Raw genomic sequence first — 13,693 nt, forward strand, 5'->3', positions numbered from 1 at the left:
GAAATTAATATTACAACAGACTAAGCTATTACAAATTTATTCTTGAAACTTATTTCTGCACAAAAGTTTTATTTGAATATTGCGTCAATGAATTTCTGTACAACTGGCCACAATTCTAGGAATTTCTTCGACGAAACCTTCTAAGAATTGTTAACAGCTAAATTTAATATTTTCTTGTTCACTTGACAAAAAATACTTCTTTTTAAAAAGGGACATTGTTTAAAAAATGAAAATACTAAGTGCGAAACTGAGACATTCGGAAGAACCAGAAATTATTAAATTAGTAAAATCAAAGGAGCAGCCCCACCTTCTAATAAAAAAAGTGTATTAATAATTATTGATGTTAAATAATTATTACAAAATGTATATAATTCTTCAATTATTGATTTTCCTGTCTTCGGTTAGGCTCTGCAAACAATTCAATTATATCGTGAACGTAAAAACAAGTGACGGAATAACACATGAAAACAGACTACTTTTGAAAAACGTTTGAGTTGTGAGCGTCCTATTCCCTGTACTAGTTTTATAACTCATCCTTTGTGTACGATATTTGGCATACTTCCCTTACAAAATAAAAGCACAATGAAGCAGAAAGTGAAAGTACTTACAAGCCAGCGGTGAACCGGGCAGACTGGCATTACCTGAAACAGAAGAGCAGAGGTTACCAAGGCAACGTAACAAATAACAGAAACACATTCCGAAATATCCTACTCAAAGTTCTTGAAGACTATAAAATATAAGAAAAATTATAATCTTAAAGAACCAAGTTATCTCTTAATATTTGAGGAGAAAAATTCGCTCCGGCGCCGGGGATCGAACCCGGGTCCTTGTTTCTACGTACCAACCGCTCTGACCACTGAGCTACGCCGAATTCAATCCACAGCACCGGACAGAATCCTCCTCCTTTCACTATTTCCCTTTGTGGCTGACTCCAAGTTAGGCATATATGTTTCTCCTCAAATATTAATTGTCAGTATTACAGATATTATTCTGTAGGACAAATTAATAAATCTATAACAAGTTATTTCTGTCAATTAATCCGTAATCATTATCATCAACTTTAATCCCTAACACTATAATATTTGGTGCTACCTATTGCATTTTTATACTGACTGTACTTCTGTTGTGAACAACCATCATTATGATGCTTAAAAATATATTGCTAACGCATTACATTACATGTTACACAACCAAATCAGTTTTCCATGCATATTAAGGCAATATAAAACAAGGGGTCAAAGTAACCCCCTCAGTTTTTCTAGGTATGTCACCATATCCAGTCTTCCAAGTGTTAATGAACTTCTCAAGGTTTCAGTCCCTTTATTGTACCGTGTTTTGTTCTGGATATAGGACGTAAGGACTGAACATTGCCGTAAGAAATTTATGTATAAAAACAATGAAAAAATAACTTAATCAGTGGATCACGTTTAGAAACATTTTGTAAAACCAAAAAGAAAAAAAAAACATCAGCCTCGTCTTAGCAACCGTAAGTGATGTTCTCCTGTTTTACAAATTGTCGAAACCTTCTAATTTCTGGACATGACTCACTGATGAAGTTATTTCTTCATTTTTTAATACACAGGTTTCTTATGACAATGTTAAATCCATATGTCCTATACCAGAAAAACACACTGTATACAAATGATGTTATTGTTTATGGTTTAACTGAATTAAATAAGTTTTAGTACGTAGCCTACACTAAAATAATGGATGACATAACAAACTTACATAATAAATCACCAAAAATGACTAAACATTATAGAGGAATCTCCCTACTGTGTAGTGCATCAAAATTATTTGCAAGTATTTTGAAAACGAAAAAAAGATAAATTTTATGAAAATAACTTGGAAAAAGGAAAAAGCGGCATTAGATTCTAAATATTGGTGGAAACAGAAAAACAAACAATATTTTTCTTTCAGTGTTGCACTCGCAACTTTAATGGTGGATTGTTTCTTCGGTAATTATGTTAGCCGTCATGACAACGCCGAAAAAATATAAAAATCGTATTTTCGAAGTTAATGTCGGTTTCAGGGCATTTATTTGTGGTTAAAAAGTGGCGGTCAAGCAATAAAAGTTTTTCTGCGTTTATTTGATGTGGTAGAATGTGGCTCTTCGGTGACCAGAAGTCCGCATGCATCTAAGATGGTGAAGTTAATGTGGCAATGATTTTTCGTAATTTAATATAATTTAGGAATAGCTTATATTTGCGACAATGACTTTCATCACATAGTAATATATCCCTAAGTGATAACAGTCTCAAAAGTCTTGTAATCAAGATGTATTATAGTTCATGGTTTCCAACTAGTTGGCGTTTGTATACTTGGTAGATTTGAGCAGGCCTATATTCCGCGAAAACAGATGACGAAGTCTTTGGTTAAGGACCGTGGAGGAGGCAGGAGTGCGTGGTTTACGTGACGGTTGTCAGTGGATGGTTTTGGCATTTTCAAAGGGGCCGTTGTTGAATAGTAAAGAACTGCAGTGTTTTTTTCTAAGACATGGCGAATTATGGGATAAATGTATTTATGAAAATTGAGGAACTGTCGTGAATACGTGATTGAAAAGTAACGAGTTTCGTTGTAGAAAATCAGTTTCAGGAAAAAAAGAAGAAGAGTAAGAGGTGTAGTTTTTCAATTACTGTATTTCGTAATACGTTTTTCTCTCGTATTAATTTGTCTCTGGAAACTGTGTGTTATTTTGTTTGTGTGTGCTTAACTAGAGACCCGCTTAGTACATTCTAGAACGCTATCGGGTTTGCCTAGGCCTAGTCACGCTGCAGTTGACTGGTCCAGTTACTGCAGGCAGGTGTGTGTAGATGACATTATTGTTGAAATTGGTGAAGCGAAAATTGGCAAGCAGAAGTATCTACGTAATTGTGGTAGTGGGTTTTCGGTGGATTGGAACGTGATAATCCTGGTAATAAGTATTATATTTAATGTTCCTGTCGAGTCTAGAGACAAGGATACGTTACTTCGTATGACTGAAGGACAAAGGATTTGTTCATCTGTCAGTTATCACGGCGTCAATTTCCTTGATGACGATACTGGGGCTCAAATTTAGAACGTGAAGGGAGGTGGGGAGCAGGGGAAAGCGGCATCACAACCGGTATGGTGCTCAGTTTATGTTAAGAGGACGTATCTCAATCATCAGACAGACTGCATCATTTCTTTTCGGCTGTTGCTGAATTAACTTATATCCGCCGCTACGTGTGTGAAAAGTAAGTTTTGAATTATTTTTATTGAAATTTCCATCTTACTACTCACCACATACGGGACTGATATCTAGTTTGTGTTACTTCATGATGAATTGAAACTGACTGTGGTATATATTATTGATCTGAATGAAAAGGGGGGGGGGGACAGCAAAGGTGAATTGTTATAACACAACGTTTCGAAGAGTGGACCTCTCTTCGAAATGTTGTTATAATTTTGACAACTAGTAATGTAAAAAGTCCAAACAGCTCAACCATTGGGTATACAGGGTGTAAGGGGTTCCGACATAAATTGCAATTGTTCAGTTATTAATGAAGTTAATGAGGTTAAATACTTAGGTATAATTATTGATAATAATTTAAAATGGAATAATCATATTCATTATATTTGTAATAAATTACGTAAAACATTGTTACTTTGTTGTTCTAAGAAATATTTTGTCACTTAACTGTTTACGTGTAATTTATTTAGCATTATTTCAATCCATATTTATGTATGGTATTATAGGTTGGGGTGGAACTTATAAATCCAACCTTTATCCGTTAATTTTACTACAGAAAAAAGTATTAAAAATTTGTTTTAAAAAAGCAGAAAGATTACCCAACTGAATTGTTGTTTAAACATTTCAAAGTTTTCAACATTAAACAAATGTATTATTTTATTTTATTGAAATATTTTCATAGATATCTTAATACTTTCAAAGGTATATACATAAATATAGAACTAAAAATATGAATTCTCTGCGTTTGTCTGAACCAAAATGTAAAACCAATGCAGCTTTTTATCATAGCATGAGTCAAGGTCCCAGATTATTAAACAAATTTTATTCCAATAATATTTCAATCACGAATCCTCTCCAAATTAATAAAAAAAATATAAAAAATTGTATTGGATTTATAGTTTGGGTTTAAACATATTAAACACTATTTAATCTGTATTCACTCTCAATTTTAATTTTATTTTTGTCTGTATTGGAATCCCCTCCTGAGCACGAGTCTTACTCATTCAGGAGTGGGCTAGTTTAACTTTCATTGTATTTATTAATTTGTATTCATTTCAAACTTAACAGCAATAATAAATAAATAAATAAATAAAATTGTCGTGCTTTTCACAGTCGTCGGGGACGGTCTAGAGGATAAAAAAATGTCCATACAACATAGGGCCAAAACTCGATAGTTTTCCCAGAAAAAAAATATATTTTTCCTTATTTTATTTGCGTTATATTGCTTATATCGTTACTAAAATTACGAAAACGATTACATTAGTATATACATCTAGCAAGGAGTTAATATTAGTTAGAAATAAATATTTGTTGTTCTATTACGTTTTCGTGAAATTAGATAAAAATGCGTGCTTAAACTCGTTAATATTCTGGCGTGAGAGACGTGGCAACGTTCAGCAGGCAGTACTCTCCACACAGACGTAGGAACGGATCAGCTGAGTACAAGCTCTCTGTCCATAGCTCTACTGCCGAGTGGATGGCAGTTCAGTACAGGGTATTCCATAAACAACTTACAATGTCATTCACAGTTTAGGAATATCATATGTTATTAATTTTAATTTATGGAGAAATTGTCGTAATTCAAGTGAGGCAAGAAGGATGTACCGTCAACGTTATCCGCAAAGAAGATTACCTAATCGGCGAACTTTTGTAACAGTTTCTCAACGATTTATTACAAATTGAGAGTCTTGAACGTGTCCGCAACATCTGGACTAGAAGATGTGATGCCTGCCTTCAGAACGACGGTGGACACGTGGTAAATCTGATGTAAATCGGTATGTACAATTTTCAAATGTAATTTGAGTTCGTATTGATATGAAAATAAACTGAACTTAGACATCAATTATGAATGGTTTATCTTGTAAGAAGTGATTTTTCGTCAAGTGTTATGTCCTCAAATATGACAAACTGCAAACTTTAAGTTTCTTTAAAATGTTACTACTTTACGGAAGCAGGAGAGATTAAAATTTTGCACTAGAAAAAAAAAACCGTGTCATTTTGTGCAGCAAACGATTATTGTTTATTTTTTAGGCGTACAATAAAAAAAATGGTGCAATATTGTTAAATAAAATGGAAATTTACCATAATGTTCTATTAATGAGACTGAAAGTTTGTATTTGTATACAACAGCTGGCCTGGTCCCTCCCTGCATTACAACAGAGCATCTGTTTTGTACCGGTATGTCTGTCCCCGCTTTAGCTGTACCGTGTAGCCTACCTGCAAATCCCCTCCTCCCATCCAGCAATGTTGTGAAACGTTGCATATTGTAAACTTCAATAATTCGCTAAATATTGCAATTAGAGAACAATTGTGAGGACAATTTTTCTTCCTTATGACATGAACAATCATCAGTTAAAATAATGGCTCTTACACTCTGTATATTATATTTGGAAAAATAAATTTGTAACGTTATAAGCGAATTTTTGGTAGAATCCAACGCGATTTTTGTTTATTTTGTAAATCATTTCACGAGCCCCCACCCCCGACCCACGGGGTTGCTACCCACTCTTTGGGAACCACTGTAAAATTTCTTTTTTGGACGGGGGGAAATTAATTTAAGCAATGTGGAATTTATTAATACCGTGTTGTCAACACTGTTCGGGTGGCAGACTGAATCGTTGTCTAAAATAAACAGAAAGTAACAGCTGTATGAAAACTGTGAGATGGTGAATATAAAACACAGCAATATATTATTGGTGTTTGTAGTTATATGAAGTGTAGTAGCTTTCCTATGGAGGGTCGAGTGAGGGTTCCGTATACGCATGCTTTATCTTTTCATCAGTGTTAAAATTCGTTATTTCACCTTTAATTTATACTGTGTTAGCACATCACAGCTTTCTGGATACTGTATCAGACTGCTGTGGCAATGAATGAAAAATCTTAAATTGCAATGCGAACATACAACATAACCTCAACTTCTCGGAATGCAGTCGGGCCTGCAGACTAGGCGATGGAAATAAAGAATGACTATCACCATGCCTAGGACGTGCTGTGTTTCTTATTGTAGATCAAACTATAACACACTGACTGGCGGCTGTGACAGTCTTTTCTTGGGTTTTCAATAGCACGCGACACTGAAGGTTTTTTTTGACGAAGAAAGTGGAAAAATTGTCTTAATTTTCAGAAGAAACGTGGTTTCGAATGTAAAGAATTCATATAGAATGTCAGTTGACTTGAAAACATGTTAGAAAATTAGTAAACATTGGAAAGAATTCATTTTTGTAGGTAACCTAAAAGTGATTAGGCCTATTTAATAAGAGGTAGAACAATTCAAACTGAACACGAAACGCACATTTCACTTCAATTTATTATATTCAAGGCACATCAAAAGCCTACACTAACCTAACCTAACAGATTCGAATACGCAAGGCATACTAAAAGCCTAAAATAACCTAATCTAACCTAACCTGTCAGTTTTCGCACAGCAGAACTTAGAAAAATGCAAGTTAGAAGTTTGTGTCGCGTGCTATAGAAAAGCAATTTTCTTATCAAAAAGATTCTCACAGAAGACGACAATGGTTCCATTCCATTCACAGGGACAATTTTCAGGCTAGTAATACTCCCCCGTATGCATGAATCATTTTTCTAAACAACGTATTGTACAGAAGACAGAGCAGTTCGAAGTGACGGCAGCATTCTTGTAGTGCCTCGGGAGATACCTCAGCTCACAGACAATGCAGTCCCTTCAAAGTTTACACATCACCCATCACATTTGTCCTCTAATGTAAACAAAAACGTAAAGGATCAGAAAAACAACTACAATACCAGCAGCAGGTAGGTCCATGAAAGGAAGCTAGCTATTTTGAAAAATCTATTAAAGATAAACCGTCATTCTCCAGAAAAGCTACACTCAAGAAGGCACAATTTTATTTTATTTAAATGCTAAAATCGTTTGAGATCTTCAGGACTATATTCTAATGCACTGATGTAGTCTTCTCCCACTTGCTACAAATACAGAGACTCCAGAAGTTCAGGGCGAAATACTAATGAGACTGACCATTTTCCTAGGAATTCGTCTTGGACCTCTTGCATATTATGTTGGCAATTAATAACAAGCTGGAGGGGGGGCTACACAGAGCATTAAAATATACTGGTAATTTAAGTATAAAAGGGTTTTTATGTTGAAAGTATTTGTGGTTCCTGCAAACTAAAAAAAACCACGTGTTTATCACTATATAGGCTACATCTCATAAAAGGCAGTGAAACAAAGGAAAATTGTACTTCCTTGCGTGTGGCTTTTCTGGAACACAATAGGCTATCACCAGTACATTAGGAACAAAATGAAAATTGCAGACTTTCACATAAAACAGATAACAGTGTGTACTAAATTGCATCCCACGAATACATTCACTGCTGTCACTTCTTTACAGAAGTGTGCGCTGCATTCCTGTATTTTTTTTTTTCGTAAGGGGAGTGATGGGTAAAATTCCCATTTCGTACAATTCTTAAGTAGGGAGTTCATTTTCTGTGGTACTTAATTCCTTGCTATAAGTATTCTTGTTCTTACATATGTTAGTTTCATTGTGACAAGATAAACAGTTTTTTGAGTAATGCAAATTTAAAAAAAAAAAAAAAAAAGGTATATTATCAAAATCTCCTCTTACAGAATTTAAGTTTCATCCACGATTTTTTTTTAAATCATCTCTGATATGGCTATAAAAGAACTAAGTTTAACCCATTAATGCCCATGGCAGGTTTTCCTACCAACCAAGTTTTAAATTTTTAACAATGTATAAATGAATTATTTTGTTATGAATACTGCAACAATGGATTCTAAGATATACTCCGCATGGTATTCTCGAATTTTAACAACATTAGTTAATTAACTGCATCGGTACATTGGTTAGAAGTCACTGTTCAACTTCTCTTCAAAAGATGGTTTGCAACGAGGGAGAAAGTGTGTAAGTAGTACACATTTTTAAAGTAACAAGTGACACCTGATTATGAAAATACATAGTCAATAAACCATACTACTTCAATAATTTGTGACTGACATCATTTCATAATTAATAACGTACTATACTGTAGCCTAAACTTTGATGGCAGGTTTTCCTACCACTGGGATATAACTTAGTCATTTATATTACACCTATACTGATTTGAATATTTTTGCAGTTCACTGCTGTATACTGTCAATGAAATATGTTATATGATGCAAATACGGAGTAATGAGAGTCACAGACGACTGAATGTTACAATTTTTCCTCCACGGGCGCAACCTGAGGCCGAAACAAATGAGGATTCTGTCATTTCCCTTGGTGTATGCTGCAGAGTGACGCCCAATTTGGTTCTGATTCTGATAACGAAAGTAATGCGCCACCACCACACCACCAAAGCCGAGCTCATAGACTTGATCTTGGACCAAAGTAGGATCTACTGTATTCAGAAAATCTATCTACTGATTCTACTGACTCTACAACAAAAGATATTTTAATTTTTCTTGGCATTCTTTTCATTTCTGGCTATAATAAACTTCCACACAGGCGACTTTATTGGAGTAGAATACCCGATTTACATAGCGTTTTGATTTCTGATTCAATGAAGTGGAATACTTTTGACAATATGAGACGACTGCATTTTGCTGATAATATGGCAATTACAAATGATCGCTACGTTAGACCAATTTTCGATATACTAAATAAGTCATTCAAAGTCTGTGACATTCCAGAACACCTGAATATTGATGAAACAATTGTCCCGTATTATGACAGACATGGAACCAAACATTTCATTCGAGCAAAACCAATAAGGCTTGGTTTCCAGCTCTGGCTTCTTTGTACTGCAGACGACTATATGCTGCATGCGGAGCATGTGACAATAGTACGAACCTACGAACTTCAGGGAAAGGACAGGGGCTTGATGTTGTTTTTGGACTTCTAAAGAAGACTGATATCCAAAAGGGCAGTCATGTATTTTTGATAACTATTTCACGTCCATTGATCTTATGCATGACCTAGCTGCTGAGGGCATAGGAGCAACAGGGTGCATAAGGCTCCTCCTACAAATAAATCGGAAGTAAACACTGAAATACTGAAACAATTGTCTTTAGAGACAATTAATATTAGATACCCTCCACAAAACTGGCTTCATTTATACACCGACGGATCCTTGATCTCCAGAGAACAAGGTGCCGATGCAGGTGTTACGTGCTGTCTCTTCTCACTTTATAGAGCTCTTGGATATGGAATAACAAGTTTTGATGGAGAAATCGTTGCAATAAGTGAAAGTCTCAGGAATCTTCTATGCCACATCAATAAATGTAGGAATGCAGTTATATTGTCAGACTCAAAGCAGCTATTCTATCAATAGTCTCTAAACACACACCTTCATCTCAAACAGCAGAAATAACTAAAATGCTCTCTCAATTAATATCACTTAATAAAAGAATTGTATTCCAATGGATACCATCCCATTGTGGAATCCTGGGAAACGAGAATACGGATGCTTTAGCAAAGAAGGGCAGCACTGCTACTTACAGACCTGTTACTAAATCTACGTATTACTCTGTGAAGAGATTTATTAAATCTACATACTTAGACTTTAACAAACAAAATTTGATAACACAATCTCAAGGGAAAAAATGGAACTCTCTGCATCAAAATCCACAGTTAATTCCCGATTTACCACGAAAATCGTCTGTAGCTGCATTTAGATTGGCAACAGGCCATGATTGTTTGCACAAACACCTGCATAGAATTGGAATATATCAGTCCCCTAACTGCCCATTGTGCAACTCAAACCAAGAAATGGATTCGGAACACCTCAAAATCTGTGCTTCAGTGGCTAGTCATGATAATATCTTTGAAAAATATTGGAGTGCAAGAGGTCAAATGACTTTATTGTCAAACGCCTGGCATTAGAAAACAACAACAAATAAATTAAAAATTCCAAAGAAAAAGAGAGGAGCTATGGAGACTGTTGTTGCAGATGATGTAATTTTAGTGCAATGGAATGACTTTAGTGTAGTTACAGTCACCAGCAATGTTGGTAAAACGACTTGGATTTGAAAAGCTAAACGCTGGAGTTCCAAGACAAAGAGGACGACTCAAATAAGCCAGTAACATTCAGTTGCACTGTATAATAGATATATGGGTGATGTGCATTCCAATGATCAATATGTAGCAACCTACAGAAATGGTGGTGGACCTTGTCTGCATGGGGTCTAAATGCGTGGAGGCTTCATCGCACCCTGGACATCACTACTAACTTTCTAACAGCAATGCACTCCGCAACTCCTAGTCCAGTACAGGAAACCTAGAAATTCTCCTCGCTCAGCACTTCAAATTCGAGAAGTATCTCATCATAATGTTCGTTTCGACAGGATTGATCACTGGCTCATCCGTAGTGAACATTCTAATGTACGATGCAAGCAGTGTGGACGTCGTACAACATTCGTATGTGAAAAATGTAGTGTACCACTGCAGCCAGAATGCCAGAAAATGTAGTGTACCACTGCACCCAGAATGCCAGAAAATCTATCACACTGAAAATTGAGCAGCACATTGTAAAACGTATTGTTTTTTAAATATATTTTTCCTATATAAACAATTATTTCAGCATCTTTAGCCTTTGTGGGATGTATAAATTATGTGAAAGAAGTGAAAAGTTCATAACATGTATGATTTTCCAACATATTTCGAGGTTTTAAATATGATAACTTAATAAGTATATTTTTGGTGTCTTTATTTCCCAGTGGCAGGATTTCCTGTAGTAGATAGTAGAATATGAATATAAGTTCTAAAAACCACAAAAAATGTTCTGGGCATTAATGGGTTTAGTATCAACAACTTTAAATTTACATTTATATATGAAGAGTTTCTTAATATGCATCTTCAAATTGTAAGTTTTTACTTTCCATGTTTTACTTTAATTTCGGAAGTATTTAGTTTATCAAAAACTGATACTGTGTTTCTTTTTAATGGGGTACATCCGCCTTTGGGGGTATAAAAATTTCATTTTTCAAATTATTTTTTTCTATATTCTATAGACTTTTCTCTTCATTTCAGTGAAAAAATTTTGTAAATATCTTGTATAGTTCTTCAGTTATGACCAAAAATGTGTGTGCATGTCACATCAGTGTGCCCCTTAAATACCCTCCACCCCGCAAACTACTTCTAACTTTAATAACATTCAAATTATATTCAACCAATTTGAAAATGCCGCTCCAAAGGTGATTACCGCTGACTTACTACACTCTCTGCTTCACAGGAAGTGCAGACATGTTGTTTGCAGGATGTTTACATGTTACAAGAGGGAAAGTTCGTTAATCGCTGTGTTTTGCTGTGTGATCTCTTGTTCTTGTTTTTCATGTTTTTTTTTTTCCCAGAATATCTAAACATGGGTAAGCGAAAAACATCTTACAAACCAGTGAGAAGTAAATTCAAAGGAAATCAACATCAAAATAACAGAAAATGTGATATAAATGTACCAAACCTTGAAAGTGCATCAGCAAGAAAAATAGTAACTGGACTAAATGCAGAGGATGCTAATGTAAATAATACTGGTGATAGTGTAAATTCTTTGATGTAAATATTATGTTCAAAGAAATAGAAAAGTGTCTTCGATATAAATGTGGCAGCAATATTGAAATGAGTGTAAATAGAATAGTAGGATTAGGTTGTAGTGTTAGCATAGTATGTAAAAAGTGTTTAGATATAGGATCATTTGAAAATTGTAGGAAATTAGGTAAGAATAATAACGTTTATTCAATAAACAGACAAGCTGTGTATGCAAGTAGGTGCATAGGCCAAGGATTAGTAGCCTTGAAAATGTTCTGCGGTCTTATGAACTTGCCACCACCTGTTGTGCACAACACATATGACATGATAAATAATAGGATTTTAACTGCAACTTCAGAGGTGGCTATGGACTCTAAAATAGCTGCAGCTGAAGAAGAAGCAAGTCTCTCCAATAGCAGAGACATATCAGTCAGTTGTGATGGAACCTGGCTAACAAGGCCACACATCACAGCATGGAGTATGTAGTGTTATCAGTGCTAAATGTGGTAAAGTTATCGATACATATGCTCTCTCGCAGTCATGCAAAGGTTGTCAACTAGAGATGGGAACGATATATCGGTTTTTACGAAATACCGATAATTTCGTTTCGATATATCGATATCGAAAATATGATTCAACATATCGTATAATATATCGGTTTTCTCATAAATTTATCGGTTTTTTATTTTTGTTTTTGTGGAATTATTATGAACAATAAAATCCACACTAGTTAACTCCGATAATTCCCCGAGAGATGGACAGTTACATAATTGAGCAATCTTGAAATATCCAAGCCAATCAATGCCTATCTCTGATTGGCTGGTCTAGAATTCGAATTCAAACTATTTAATATTTAATATGAGATTGATAAGGGAGGTTTATCTACTACTGTTTTAGTATTAATGTTCTCCAAGGCAGGAGCAACTGCCAATCTGAAAAGGAACAGTTTGACTTCAGAACTTTTATTTCTATATTTTTAAATGGAAAGAGAAACAAGGATATTGTGGTTTTTATTTCAACAATAATGTTACTTTTATTCACAACAATAATGGCTTTCTATTTCTGAATTTAAACACTCCCGTCAACAATGGGTATTCCACTCCGCACAGCAATACAGTAGGCCTATTCGTTATTGCACTCCACAGACGACAATGACAATTCACTTGGATTATTGAAAACAACAATGTACTGCTAATCTCAACTAATGTTCACAAAGCACTATGTACAACACAAAACTGTCAGTTCTCAGTTCATAGTTCGTTTGCCTTGGCTAGTTCTTCTAGCTCATTCACTCAAGTTCACAGTATATCGAATAGAAGCATTTGAAATGTGGATATGGAGAAGTATGGAGCGTGTGAAATGGACAGACAGAATAAGAAATGAAGCTGTGTTGGAAAGAGTGGGTGAAGAAAGAATGATGCTGAAACTGATCAGGAAGAGGAAAAGGAATTGGCTGGGTCACTGGCTGAGAAGAAACTGCCTATTGAAGGATGCACTGGAAGGAATGGTGAACGGGAGAAGAGTTCGGGGCAGAAGAAGATATCAGATGATAGACGACATTAAGATACATGGATCATATGAGGAGACTAAGAGGAAGGCAGAAAATAGGAAAGATTGGGGAATGCTGGGTTTGCAGTGAAAGACCTGCCTTTGGGTAGAACACCATGAATGAATGAATGTTTCAGTGTCAAATACTGATCCATATAGAGTTCACTTAACACATCCCCATTGTATCATTTAAGCTCATCTTACCTCCGCTATAATTTTGATTTAAGTTAGGAACTACATAATAATTATGGTATTGAAAATGTATTGTTTATCGTTGCAATTTTACATTCAATCTTTTGACTGTTATGATGTTGATTTCAATGCTAATAAGGAATAGGTATTCAAATTTAAGTTTATTGTAATAAATATACACCTACGTAATTGCATTAGTATCTATTAATTTGCGAAATAGCGATATATCGAATCGTTTTGATAT

At 35.0% G+C, this 13,693-nt stretch overlaps 1 protein-coding gene across 1 annotated transcript in view; it reads left to right on the forward strand.

The window, feature by feature from the left end:
- Window positions 1–5,821: 5,821 nt before the first annotated feature.
- The window catches only part of LOC138711785 (uncharacterized), an 85,482-nt gene continuing 77,610 nt past the window's right edge, over window positions 5,822–13,693 (forward strand). The window contains exon 1 of the mRNA XM_069842992.1: window positions 5,822–6,985. The gene's annotated coding sequence lies outside the window, so the exon portion shown is untranslated. The remainder of the gene's footprint in view (window positions 6,986–13,693) is intronic.

This window comes from Periplaneta americana, chromosome 2 (assembly GCF_040183065.1).
Source record: "Periplaneta americana isolate PAMFEO1 chromosome 2, P.americana_PAMFEO1_priV1, whole genome shotgun sequence".
Lineage (NCBI taxonomy): Eukaryota > Metazoa > Arthropoda > Insecta > Blattodea > Blattidae > Periplaneta > Periplaneta americana.